The sequence below is a fragment of the Lissotriton vulgaris genome, chromosome 5 (assembly GCF_964263255.1).
Source record: "Lissotriton vulgaris chromosome 5, aLisVul1.2, whole genome shotgun sequence".
In the NCBI taxonomy this organism is placed as follows: domain Eukaryota; kingdom Metazoa; phylum Chordata; class Amphibia; order Caudata; family Salamandridae; genus Lissotriton; species Lissotriton vulgaris.
This window is the reverse complement of record NC_141693.1, coordinates 1,587,931,185-1,587,944,369: the sequence shown is the minus strand read 5'-3', so window position 1 is coordinate 1,587,944,369 and position 13,185 is coordinate 1,587,931,185. Positions and strand designations below refer to the sequence as shown.

Below are 13,185 nucleotides of genomic sequence, written 5' to 3'. Positions count from 1 at the left end.
TGCATTGCCTTGCCGGTCCCACCTTTGTGGGTGCTACTAGCTCGCTGAGGTGGAATGCCCCAAAGAACACGGTGGAGAACGCGGCCTTAAACAGCAGGAGCTCAAATTCATCTCTGATCACGTCCCCCAGTGTGCTGAGCAGTAAACGAAGCCTCGTGAAATCTATGGGGTGTCTGACGTCTTTCCTTGGGCCCTCCTTCCATCTCCACCCCTTCATAGCTGACTTGATGTAGTGTGACGCCCCTTGGGTCCTGCCCTGTCTCTAGTTTTGCAAAATGAACCATGGCAGATAAGTGAGCCTGTGCCCATGCTCTGGATTTTTTAGATTCAAATGCCTGACGTGAAGATGCTTCTGTGTGAACCCGCATGTCAGTTGTGTCAAACGCCTGCCGAATACCCTGCCTGCTGGGATTACACTGGTTGCTAAATTAAATTTGCCTGTCAGCCTCTGAAGGTCCCTAACGTTGCCTTTTCTCTCCTGTGCAGGCTGTTAATATCCAGCCGGAAAGCCCCTACCTTCTCTGGGGGGAGCCTGGATGTGCCGGCGACAGAGTTGAGCTCTATTCCTAGGAATGTGATTCTGGTCGCAGGACCCTCTGTCTTTTCCCTTGACAGGGGGATCCCTAGCTCCTCTGCCAGCAGATGCTGGCGGGCCTGTGAAAAGGAAGTCGTCCAAATAGTGGAGCTTCCCGCCCGCTGGCTGCTTGTCGTGCAATGCCCATTCTACGAAAGTGCTGAAAACTTCAAAGTATGCACACGATACTGAGCATCCCATTGGCAATGCCTTATCTATGTAGAGCCTCCCTTCCCACTGAAGCCTAACAGGTGAAAGCTAGCAGGGTGTACTGGAAGTAAGAGGAAAGCAGTCTCAATGTCCGCTTTTGCCATGAGGGTCCCCCGCCCTGTTGCCCTGATCAGATCTATGGCATCGTCTATTGTGGCGTAACTTACTGAACATATCTCTGAGCTAATCCCATCATTTACTGACATCCCCTCTGGGCATGATAAATGGTGGATTAGCCGGTATTGCCCTTGTTCTTTCTTGGGTGGAGTGGTGGAGTGGTGTGGCTCACTGGTTAGAGGCGGCAGACCCGTAAGCAGAGGACGGCCCGGGACCAGGGTTCGATTCCCGACGCGGCAGGGTCGTGGACCAGGGTCATCGGGCTCGATAATTCTTGCCTCAGTGCCTACTCCAGTCAGGGACCACACTCGGCAACTCTGCGCATTAGCTTGCCTCATCTTCACAACAGCCCCCCCAGACCGCTGGGGATGCTTGGTCACACCTTAGAGATACCCATTAGGGACCATCTCTCAGGGTGAGCCAGGACGGGTTCCCCAGCGGTCGAAGCGTGGAGATACTCCTCCGGGAGTCGATTCTAGCGCTATATAAACCCACAATTAAATTAAATTAAATTGGGGACCACCTTAGCGGAGAGATCACCAATCCTTCGCCTATCCGAGCGGGGAGGGGGCCCTCGACTCTCCCTAGCTTCCTCTCCTTCTCGATTTTCTTTGTTAACACCCCCGGGTGTTCCAGTGTGGGTTTTAGGTTTGTTTCTCTGCCTGGGGGGAGATGGCCTGTGAAAGGGATGGGGAAGCCTTCTTCGAAACCGTGTACTAAGGTGTCTACGTCTGTCTTGTTGTAGAATCTGTTGGCTAGTCTGCGTAATGCCTGTGTATTAATGGGGGACCATGCTAGCCTAAAGTTTTGGTGCCCAGCCGGATCCCCAGTGGCCCCCTGACTTTAGTCCTTACTTCTTCTTCTCTTTCTTGTCTCCCTTGTGTTCCCTCCTGTGCTGGCATCCCGCCGCTGGGTGCCCTCCCCCGCATGAGGCACATATGTTCTGGAATTTACAAGCTGCCCCGTATGTGCATTTGTTTGTCTCGAATTTCCAGCATATTGCTGGCGGGCCGCTGTTGTGCGCTCTCTTCCCTGCGCCAAATTGCCTGGGCTTTTGAAACGGCCTTCCCTTTCCTCTGTGGGTGTGCCCGCGAAAGGACTGCTCGTTCCTGCCAACCCATGTCCTCGCCTCCCTCGCTACCATCATTTTGTGGATGAAATCGGATACATCCTCTTCATTCCACTCCATCTCTGGGTGGGTCTGCATTTTTAGCTTGAACCATTTGTCATACTCTAGCCATGTGTCGCCAGGAAATTGCCTTTGTGCATTGTAGATGTTAGCTTCATAAAGCCAAAGGTCCGCTGCGCAGCGCGGGAATTTCTCGACAATTATGCATGCCATGATTCAAAATGCCTCTAGCCAATTGTCAAAGTTTCGCTCTTTACGTTCCTTTCGCCTCTCCCTCTTTTCCTCGTCCTTTTTATCACAAGTTTTCAGGTCCAGCCCCTCTAGCTGTATTTCCAGCAGTGAGAAAATATCAATGAATTCTTTTCTCCAGATCCTTTCCTTAACTGCCAGTGGTACAAGGATTGCGAGCCCCGTTGCCCTGGTAACCATTCCTGATGGCCCTGGTGAGGGCCGTGCATACGGTTCTGGTGTAGGTACTGCTGGGGTGAGGATGTTAGCACGGTTTCCTCCCCATGCTACTACTGGTGACCCCTCTTCTACCCTGTCATTTGTCGCGCCTCGGCCCCCCCAAGGCAGCCCGGCACGCCGGCCCCGGGTCTATCAAATGCCATGACAGCCCGGGCGATTCCTCCTCCTCTACGTCCTCGATCGCCCCTGCTCCTCCCATGTCATCCCACCTCGCACCCGCTAGAACCCCTGTTCCCTGTAGCTCCACATTTCTCAATAACAATGGTGCCATTTTTCTAATACACGATTGTGCTTATATGCTCACCAGCTGCCAATGTGTCCTTGCTCCCCTTGCTTGGTCCAGCTGCCGCCGTGGTAGCTGCAGGTGGCCGGGCCTTCTTCGGGGGTGATTTCTTGTGGGTTTCTGCATCTGCGACCTTGGTTGGTGCCCTTCTTTGTCTCTTGGCTGGTGGTGGTTTGTCGTCCTGTTGCTGTCGGTTGCTCGGCCCCTCTCTGCCGTTGTCCCACAGGTAGGGCTGGAGCCACAAAAGATTCTGGTAGAGGAGCTGCGCCTAGCTAGGTGTCCTCGCCTATTGGGGGTTTGTATGTCGCCCGGGCCCCCATTGGCCGGGGGGCAGCGCCTGTTTGGTGGTCACCGCGGGGAGGGAAAGCGAGGCCAGGTTGTTTTCGCGCCTTGCTCATCTACGCGCCAAAAACTGGCCGCAAGCTGGATTGTCATGGGGGGGCAGGGCAATCGTTATGGTGCCGGCTCTCTAGCCCCCTTCGTGTGCAGCCTCTGCAAGAAAACAGGCCTTACTGGCCATATACTAAGACAGTGCATCAAAAGTAACAATTTCAGCATTTTTTTTTTCTTCAATTAGGGAAACTAAACAAAAACAAAAATGACCTGTCTGGCGTAAAGGAGAAGTGATGTTTGTCTTGCGAACTTCATCACTACAAGGCTCTTGCCACCTGACGCCATGTCATACAAAGGGTGTTTAGTGGCAGCGTTATGTGGTGTCTTTATTCATGAGGCAGCGGGAAATAAACAAAGCCTTAACTCGCACTGGAGTTCAGCTTGCGTGGGGCATGACTCCAATTACAATCCGAACAACAAAGAGGAGCAGCAGGGAGTGCACGCCGTGATGTTGCCTCTTATGTGTTCAGCTTGCCTGAGGCAGGGAAGTCTTAGTGCGAAACGTAAATGCGGAGTCTGGGAGGCTCCGATAAAAAAATAAATGTGGCGCCACTGACAGAAAAGTGATGGCTCCTTTAACAAGCCATCACCTAAAGGAAAACAAACGGAAAGCACAAAGGACAGAAAGCATGTGCGGCGCTGAGGCAGAAAAATGGAAAGTAGTCCCCAAACGAAAAACATCAAACACCTAGGGCCCGATGTAGGTAAATGGGTTTTTCCGATTTCAAAATACCGAGGCGGGCCGAATCGGTATTCAGAAATCGGAAAACGAGATGTAGGAAAAAAACACCGAAAAAAACCCGAATCGGTCGGCATCGGTATTGTGATTCGATACGTACCGAATCGGCACGGACCGATTCGGAATCTACCGAATCGGCTACCACCGATTCGGAAATTGCCGAATCGGCAAATACCGATTCGGCAATTACCGAATCGGAGGTCGGAATACACCCCCATGGCCAAAATGCCCATAGGAATGCATTGAACGATCCGATTCGGTAAAATCCGATTCGGTAAAAACCGATTCGGTAAAATCCGATTCGGTAAAAACCGCTACAGCCAATGAGGTGGATCCAACCTCCCCCACCCAAGCAGGGAGTGGCTACCCAGGCAGGTGCAGCTCATTAAGAACTTTCTGGAGAGCCAGCCTGAGCTGAACACTCACAGTGAGCAGCAGTGAGAGCAGGAGCCAGAGAACTGTGGATAGCAAGATGGCAAGCACCGGTGAGAGCAAGAAGGCTGGCCAGAAGAGAAAGCCCAAGTTTAGTAGCATGGAGCTGCAGGTGTTGGTGGAGGAGGTGGTGAGGGTGCACAGGCAGCTCTTTGGGAGGCTGTCCCTCACTGTGCCGGACAGCACGAAGAGGAGGCTCTGGAGCGAGATAGCTGAGAAGGTCAACGCAGTAGGTGTCACCCCCAGGTCCCTTGATGACCTAAAGAAACGATTCTACGACATCCGCAGCCTGACCAAACGCAAGATGGCTGAGCTGCAGAGGCAAGCTGGACTGACAGGTGGAGGCAGGAACCCGGCGCCACCCCTTACTGAGCTGGAGGAACTGGTGTCCAGCACCATCGAGAGGGAGTGTGTGACAGGAATCGGGACCCTGGATAGCTCAGCCAGAGCTACAGCTACAGGTAAGAAGCATGCGCATCATGACACACCCTACCAGACACCTCCCCTTTAGACACAATGCACAGCCAAACCCCAGCCCAGTACAGCAACCAACATACAAGAGAAAAGCATCATGGTACATGTAGTCAGCAGAAGTTAGCAAAATATGGCAGTGCAGAACCACAAGATAGAAAACAGTGGAACACATTCAAAGGAGATGCAAGGACATGTGCAATGCTTTAATTGTAATGACTGTAATACATCGGCACTCAATTTACAAATGCTTCTTTATACCTAGGGGCACCATCAGGCGGAGAACCACAAGCTACAGAGGCACCAGCACCAGCACCAACTACCAGTGCGGTGGCAGGGCCTAGCACAAGTCAGGCTGCCCTGGAGGAGGAGGAGGAGGACAACACCATTGGCCAGGGAAATGAGGGAGACCTGGTAATCGACTATACATCCCTTCACTCCCCACAGATGTCAGGCACACCCCCCTTGCTGTTCTCCCCTGAGAACTATCCGACAACGGCCCACCCTGCACCTACAACACCTCCTGGCAGGAGTATGGCTGTGGCTCCACTCAACCCTATCCAGGGAGCAGCGGGTCAGGCCCCGGCCACCACCACAACGACACCAGTGGCACCCCAGCCCGCACAGCAGGGCGGCAGCAGCAGTACCCGGAGGCGTGCCATTTCCAGCACTGCACCGCCGGGGCGGGAGGGCAGCGTCTTCCAGGGGCTTGAAGGCAGCATGGTCAAAATCCAACGCTTGCAGGCAAAGTCCATCATGGCCTGCCAGCGCCAGCTCCGCCAGCACAACCTGCAGATGGGCGAGATGGTGCAAGGGTTCAAAGCTTTTGTGGACACAAACAAGGAGGTTGCTGCAGGTCTTGGCAGGCTGACCACAGCCATAACACAGCTATGCGGAAGACTTGACAAGCACGAGCAATCGCGCAGGCGGGATGCCCGCGTGCACAACCGTTCTATTAGCCGCCTTGCTGCTGCAACCGCGCAGCTGTGCCAATGTGGGGCTAATATGGAGGCAAGTTTGACACAAAACACCGCTGAGGTCACCAGGGGAATGGCCCGCATAACAACAGCCATGGAGGCACTGATAATCTCCAACACTGCGGCCAATCCAGCCCTGGACCTGGGGGATGCTGGGGACAGCAGCAGCCGCAGCAGCCCGGCCAGCGCTGTGTCGGAGCCGCGCCGGAGCACCAGGTGCTCCGCAGAAGCCGCAGGACATGCGGAAGGGGGTGAGGCACACCCCAGTGGGGCTTCCAAACGCCCCAAAAAGTAGGCTTGCCAACGCGGGTGAGGCAACCCGGACCTTTGACATTTGTTTTCTTTACTTAGACATTTTATTTTGTTGCACATCAGTGCAGTAACGGTGTTGCAACATTATTAAAATTTGCTTTTCACCACAACCATTTACCTGTCTGTGCATCTGTACTCACTCAGAAATAGTTTTCTGTAATCTCCTCACATCTGTATCTGCCATCACTTGGCGTAGACACCCCAGCAGGTTGTGTTAGTGGCACAGCATCGTCGTCGTCATGGTCCTCGTAGTCAGACAACTCGACCTCAGTGCCCTTCTTCACCGCAAGGTTGTGCAACATTGCACAGACAGCTATGATCTTGCAGCAGGTGATGGGGGTATACTGCCTTGCACCTCCACTCTTGTGCAGGCATCTGAATCTACTTTTCCAGATGCCAAAGGTCCGTTCAACTACATTCCTTGTGCTTTTGTGGGCCCGGTTATACCTCCTTTGGCTGGGTGTGGAGGGGTTGAGGTAGGGGGTGAGTATGAAAGAGCGGAGGGCATATGCACTGTCGCCTGGAAGGAAAAGGGGTAACATTACTCACATGCATACATGTATTACACCTAGCTACTTTGTGTTATGGGGGTCTGATGATGTGTCTCACCTAGGAGGTATCCTTCACCAAATTCGCCAGCCATCAGCCGTGCATAAATGCCGCTCTGTTGAAAAATGTAGGAGTCGTGGGTACTCCCTGGGAATTTTGCTACCAGGTCTGTGATGGTGCACTTCGCATTGGAGATCACCTGCACGTTGATGGTGTGCGTAGAATTCCGATTGCGGTATATGTATTCTGTGTCAGCTGGGGGGCAAATCGGAATGTGCGTGCCATCTATGCAGCCAATGATTTGGGGAAATTGTGCCATCTGGTAGAAGTCAGCTTTAGTTTGTAGCAGTTCTGCGTGGGTTGCAGGGAAAGAGATGTATTGGTCCATCCTGTGTATCATGGCGTCAAGGAATGTGTGGAAGAACCTTGACAGGCTGCTCTGGGTCACCTCTCCTACCGCTGCAACTCCACTTTGATAGCTGCCAGACGCAAGCAGGTGTAAGCTGCATAGCACCTGGACGTGCGCTGGGATGGCGTGTGCCCTTGGGGTGGGGTGGTCCAACAGTGGTTTGAGGTCCCTGATGAGCTCCAGAATGGTGTCTGAGTCCAGCCTGTACCTCTGTAGGATCTCTGCCTCTGTGAGCATGAACAGGGTGATCCTCTGTCTGTAGACCTGTTCCTCTCTTTGCCATTCCCTCTGTCCTTCCTGCTGTAGCCATAGCCGCCTCGCAATGACATAAAAAGCTGCCTTCCTGCAAGTTGCAATGCATTTTGGGTCTGTTTTTATGGGTTGGAGTTGGTTACCACCTGATTGTAATCCATGGTAAATACCGAGTGAATAATACAGATTTTGAGGCAAAATCGGTATTTCTGTGCTTCCCTACATCTCCCCATCTGTCCGAATCGGGGACTTTCCCGATCGGTGATTCTACCGATTCGGTAGGTTATCCGATTCGGCTTATGTCCGATTCGGTGTCACTACCGAATCGGTACATGATCCGAATCGGATATTTTCCGATTCGGTGTCACTACCGATTCGGTACAAGGACCGATTCTGATATTTTCCGACTCGGTGTCACTACCGAATCGGTACATGGACCGAATCGGATATTTTCCGATTCGGTGTCACTACCGATTCGGTACATGGACCGAATCGGTATTTTAATCCGATTCGGTGTGTTACCGATTCGTTACATTTCCGATTTTCGGTATGTACGTATCGGATTATTTTCGATTCGGTAGTCATTCCGATTCGGTATTTGTACCGATTTGGAAGTTTTTCTTTGCCCTACATCTCGATGGCAGTATACCGATCGGTAAGGGCCCAAAATCGGTATTTTCGGCCGTTACCGACCGGTAACGGCCTACCTACATCGGGCCCCTAAAGTGTAAGGATGTCGTAGTTGGTCGGTGTTGCATGCAGAAAACCGGAAACCTGATTGGTGCGGCATGCTGAAAACCGGAAACCAGAAGGAGGGACAAAAACGGCGATTGCCCTTCGGGAAGCAACCATTTCTAAATGACACTAACCAAGACAAATAAAAAGCAACCAGCGAGTAATGGGTAGAGTTCACCTACTAAAGTATACACTATAAGTCGCTAAGCGATAGCGCGAGCGCTGTACGTGCAACCTAAAAACTTTGATAAACATCTCTTTAACTTCTTGTCAGCACCACCCAAATCATGCTGTGTCCTTCAACACAACTGTCACTAGCTTAACTGGGATCACATCCTGATACTACAACATCCATTTGCCACCATCCTCCGCCACCAGTATTTTGTCTAGCGTTTATTGTATCATAACCCTGTGCAAATGTCCCTCATACATATTTCCCCTAAGACTCTCTAGTAGAATCAGTTGTCCATTCATCCATGTTCCTCTGTGACTACATAAAATACATCCTTCCATACTGCAAAAGGTGCCACTCTGCCGCATTCAGTCTATCAAAAACAATATAGTGTTTGACCCTTGCCAGTTCTTCACTATCATTCATTCCAGATAGCCATTCTTTCCAACCTTCACTTACCTCATCATCCATCAGTATAGACGCATCCAACTCTCCTTCTCTGTATCTTTTCTGTAAATATAAGCTGCCTCCACGTTCAACCATCCAATCATACGCTCTACTTTAGTCACCCACTTACCAATCTGTGTTTTTTCACCTACAGTCCACTGTGTTGGCTATATTTTTTTATGGTCTGTGGTCACTTCTGATTATATATATAATTTCCTACCAGAATGTACTAAAACAGCTTCTTTCCCACTTACTGGATAGTTCTGTTCATCCTTCTTCAGGAGCAGTGGTGCATTTGCATTAGTGACCTAAGACCCAGCTTGGATTTTGGACAACCATGCATATTTGCATTGGCAGTTGAAACAATTTGCATCTGACAATAACCATCTGTAATTTTGGAGCAGTACGTAAATATTTTTTACATTCATCTAACAACTTTGGATTAAGCATCTCAAACATTTTCAAAAAGGATGCGCCTACTAAATGTTTCCTAAATGAAATGTGCTGTAAAATTAGTATAATACTCAATAAGCCACAACAATTGCTTAATTTTTGATTATTGGTTGATGCACTTGGTTTTAGGTTCAAAACAAGTTTAGCATGGCATTGACTGGCTTATTATGCCTGCTCATTACCCTCCCTGCATACTTTATACCCAAGATATGTCTCAGAATGTATTACATTTATTGAGTTTCACTTTTCAACAGTCAAATCACCGACTCTCACTAATACATGATGCAACAGATAATCGTGCTCATTCCCAGTGGTGTCACTACATTATATGCCACCCAGAAACCAAGTAATATCTGTTCCATCACCAAAGGCTTGTCTGTGCCTGCTGGAGAACACCTGACACTGCGTATTCTAAACACACATCCACGTAAAAGAAAATGTCCCCAGTGATTAAATATGCCTTGATTCCACTTCCAGTTCAGTTTGGTAGTGTGCTGATGACAGAACAAATGCGATGAACCATTCTGCTTTACAAATGTCATCATCGTATCACCATTATAAGCTAATGTGTGCCTGTCAACCAACACTTGTATACATGTATGTATGTATGGATGTGTGTGTATTTGTAGAACACAAATCTGGCTAGAGAGCAACAGAGTACTGGACAAGGACAGCAACAATGAGTTAAGATTCAGGATCATTTACAATAAAGCAGGGTATTTGTGGGGTAAGGAATACTATTGTGTGTACATATTTCCAAATTTGCATCTTTCAAGTCTTTAAGTATACTCAATGAACTGACCAGCTTGTTGACACACATGAGCCACTCCAATGCTCCAAAATAATCAATTTCACTATTTTCCATTACATTTTCTAACTTGCATCTCAATTGCTTACCCAGTGCCAAAGGTATTCATTGTACCTTATGTATAGTTGGGTTTACACCGCTCTTAAAAAGGATCCTGTGTGTAAACCCTTTACATGTTTCCAACATACCGGCTAACATCTCTGGATACAACACACTCACACTGCACTCTTCAGCAGATCCCCTTCCCTCTAGAGGCCTCTGGGTGACTATCAGAACTCGGACCCACCCCCACTCCGAAAGACCATACCCGCAACCTTGGCATCACACTGAACAGCATACTCTCCATGAAATGCCAGGTCAGCACTGCCTCCTCAGCCTCCTTCCAAACTCTCTGCATGCTCTGCAGAGTCTTCAAGTTGCTCTACATCAGCACCAGGAAAACGGTGATGCAGGCCCTCATTACTAACCACCTAGACTACTGCAATGCACTCTAGGCATGAACCACCACCAAACTCATGAGAAGACTCTAGACAATCCAAAACACAGTAGCCAGACTGATCCTCAACCTGCCCAAGCAGACCGGCATCACCCAGGACCTCAAGGACCTCCACTGGCTCCACATACAGGAGAGTAATTCAAACTACAGACCCCTCCTTGCCCTATCCCTTGCCTTCACAAACCACTGCCTGAACTTCCCCAATCCGCTCACCTCGTCCTCGCACAAATACCTTGCATCCAACTTTACCACACAGGAGGACGATCCTTCTCCTACCTCACCATCAAATCCTGGAACAACCTTTCCCTCCACCTGCGTACTTCACCATCAGTGACTAACTTCAGGAAGGAAATGTAGACCTGGCTCTTCGACATATACCTGCAGCACAGCGCCTGGATACCCTCTTGGCTGATAAGCTATGCTTTATAAATAGCGATTACTTGATTGACTCAACATACCATGTGCATGCTGCTTTGTTCTCCTTCTGTTGCTTTCTACATTGTTTCTTCTCCCCTCATCCACTAATGTCATTGTAATGGTTAAAATGCTCTTACATCCCCAGCTACGATTCTCCTTAACAGAAATCTGCTTTGAAACTGCACAGTTGCTCACCTGCATTACTGCCTTCTCCTTGCTGCCTGGGAAGACAGGCCCTAGTGGCAGTGACAACACAATATCAGGGTGTTAATATGTCGGTGGTGGGTTTAGATTTATACACAGGAAGTGATGGCGCTCTGGCTTGTGCGTGTATTGGATGTACTAGCGATTGAAGAGTATACAGTGCATACAGGTCAGGGGAGAACAAACCCAATTAAAACAACCCCTGAATTTGTGTGGATGTGAATCCCCACATACAATTGAACAGAAAGTCCTGTGCACACGTTTCTGTCATATATTCGTTTCTGTCATATATTCAGACCGCCACTACTCTTGCATTGATACGGTCTCCACCGAAAATTCTGCCCTTTACTACACACAGCCCTGAAGAGTCACAATTGTAACACGTTGTGACGAAACACGTGTCGGCTGGTAGAATATACTCTGTACTGATCTGGATTGATTTATAAATCCATTTGCTGAAATTTCCAAGTTCTCAACCTTCACTATTTGAACTATTTCATTGTTGTTATTTGATTTTGACATCAAAACCCATCACACAGAAACGTGTGCACAGGACTTTCTGTTCAATATCAAGGGGATTGGTGTTGTTACAACGCAGGCTAATACAACGCCTGCTGTTACAACGCGGTTTTTACATCGCATACCACTACAACGCATAGTGCTTTTAAGCGCTGGATAGTGATTTATTTAATTTACTATTCCAACTCCAGTCCCCGTGGATAGTAGGGAAGGTGTTGGATAGTAAATTAAATATATTCCCTATCCTAGAGCGCCCCCCAGCGCAATGCGTTGTAATGGTTTGCGTTGTAATGGTTGCATTGTAATGGTAGTGCGTTGTAATAAATGCGTTGTAAGTGATGTTTCCCTATCAAGGTGTTGTTTTCACCTGATGGCACACCTCTATGCAGAGGCTTCCACCAGGGTAGGGTAAAAGAATGCTGTAACCACAATATCATCTGAAAGAAATATTGTGTTCTAAGCAACCTTTGCAAAATATCACCCCATTCAAACCCAACGGGACGATTTTTTAGTGTATCAGCAATAGTGTAAGTTACTCTATCATGCAATGTGAATATCATCTTCTCTATTATCCATTCTTCCTAATATGTATTGTGGGTTTATGCTAAGACTTAATACACATATCTTGGCTGAAGTTAGTTGCCATCCATCCGGGCTTATGTCCTGTCAATCCTTTAATCTTAGAGAAGTCATGTAGGGGTCTAACATAGGGCCTTGTAGAAATGGCAGATTTGTTTACTGTGGTGAGCCCAGTCTGCTGTTCATAGTGATCTGACAGAGGAAGGTCCATTAGAGGAAGGGGATTATGCCATCCTCCTTATTTAGAATGGATGGGTGATGACCTTTTTTTCTTTGTCACCGCCGGGTAAAACCCTTGGAACAATTAGATAAACTTGTACTAAACCTCATATGGGATGGCTGAATCTCCAGCAATTAGAGAGGTGTAAAAGTCCTGCTTTGCAGAGTCTTAGGATGTCCAAAACCAAAAAGGCAGTATTTTAAAATAGGGAAATGTTAATCTAGGTACTCTATCTATCGTGTAGAACAGTAAGGATGTCCAGTCCTCCACTGTGTAACCTTTCTGCAACAGTGCTTGCCAGTGGGTTCTTGTATATTGTTCCATTCCTTCATTGAAGTATCTCCCTACGAGCACACCATATAAACCTGATACTAAGTCTTTATATTGACTTACGACTGATAGATATTATTGAAAATGTGGTTTGAGTAACAGTATTAGGTCAGGGCCTGCCATGTGCCTGATACAGTGTGATAATTAATTTTATTGCTAGGTGTGATTATTTCAGAAATTGTGTACATATCTATACCCCTATCTTTCCATTATCCCCAATACCATAGAGCCCCCTATCGGGATTCCAACATTGTGGCATATAGGTGCTGATTGGCAGAGCCTGTATTTGGCCCAAAGGGGTGATCTAGAGTTTGGCAGACATGCTACACCATCCCAAATACTTTAGAAATTAGAGCCTACGCCCCATCATCTGCAAGAAGGCCATCGCGTAATCCCAGTCAAGCCTGTCAAACACTTTTTAGGTCGAGCCTAGAGTCAGTGCGCAACAGCTGCTCTAGGGAAGATATGTTGTAGTTCACTACACGAGGGA

The 13,185-nt window shown here is 48.6% G+C and overlaps 1 protein-coding gene across 2 annotated transcripts in view; it reads left to right on the top strand.

The window, feature by feature from the left end:
• LOC147716747 (dehydrogenase/reductase SDR family member 4-like) overlaps positions 1-13,185 on the top strand; it is a 142,396-nt gene that overhangs the window by 92,793 nt on the left and 36,418 nt on the right. The window lies entirely within an intron of this gene.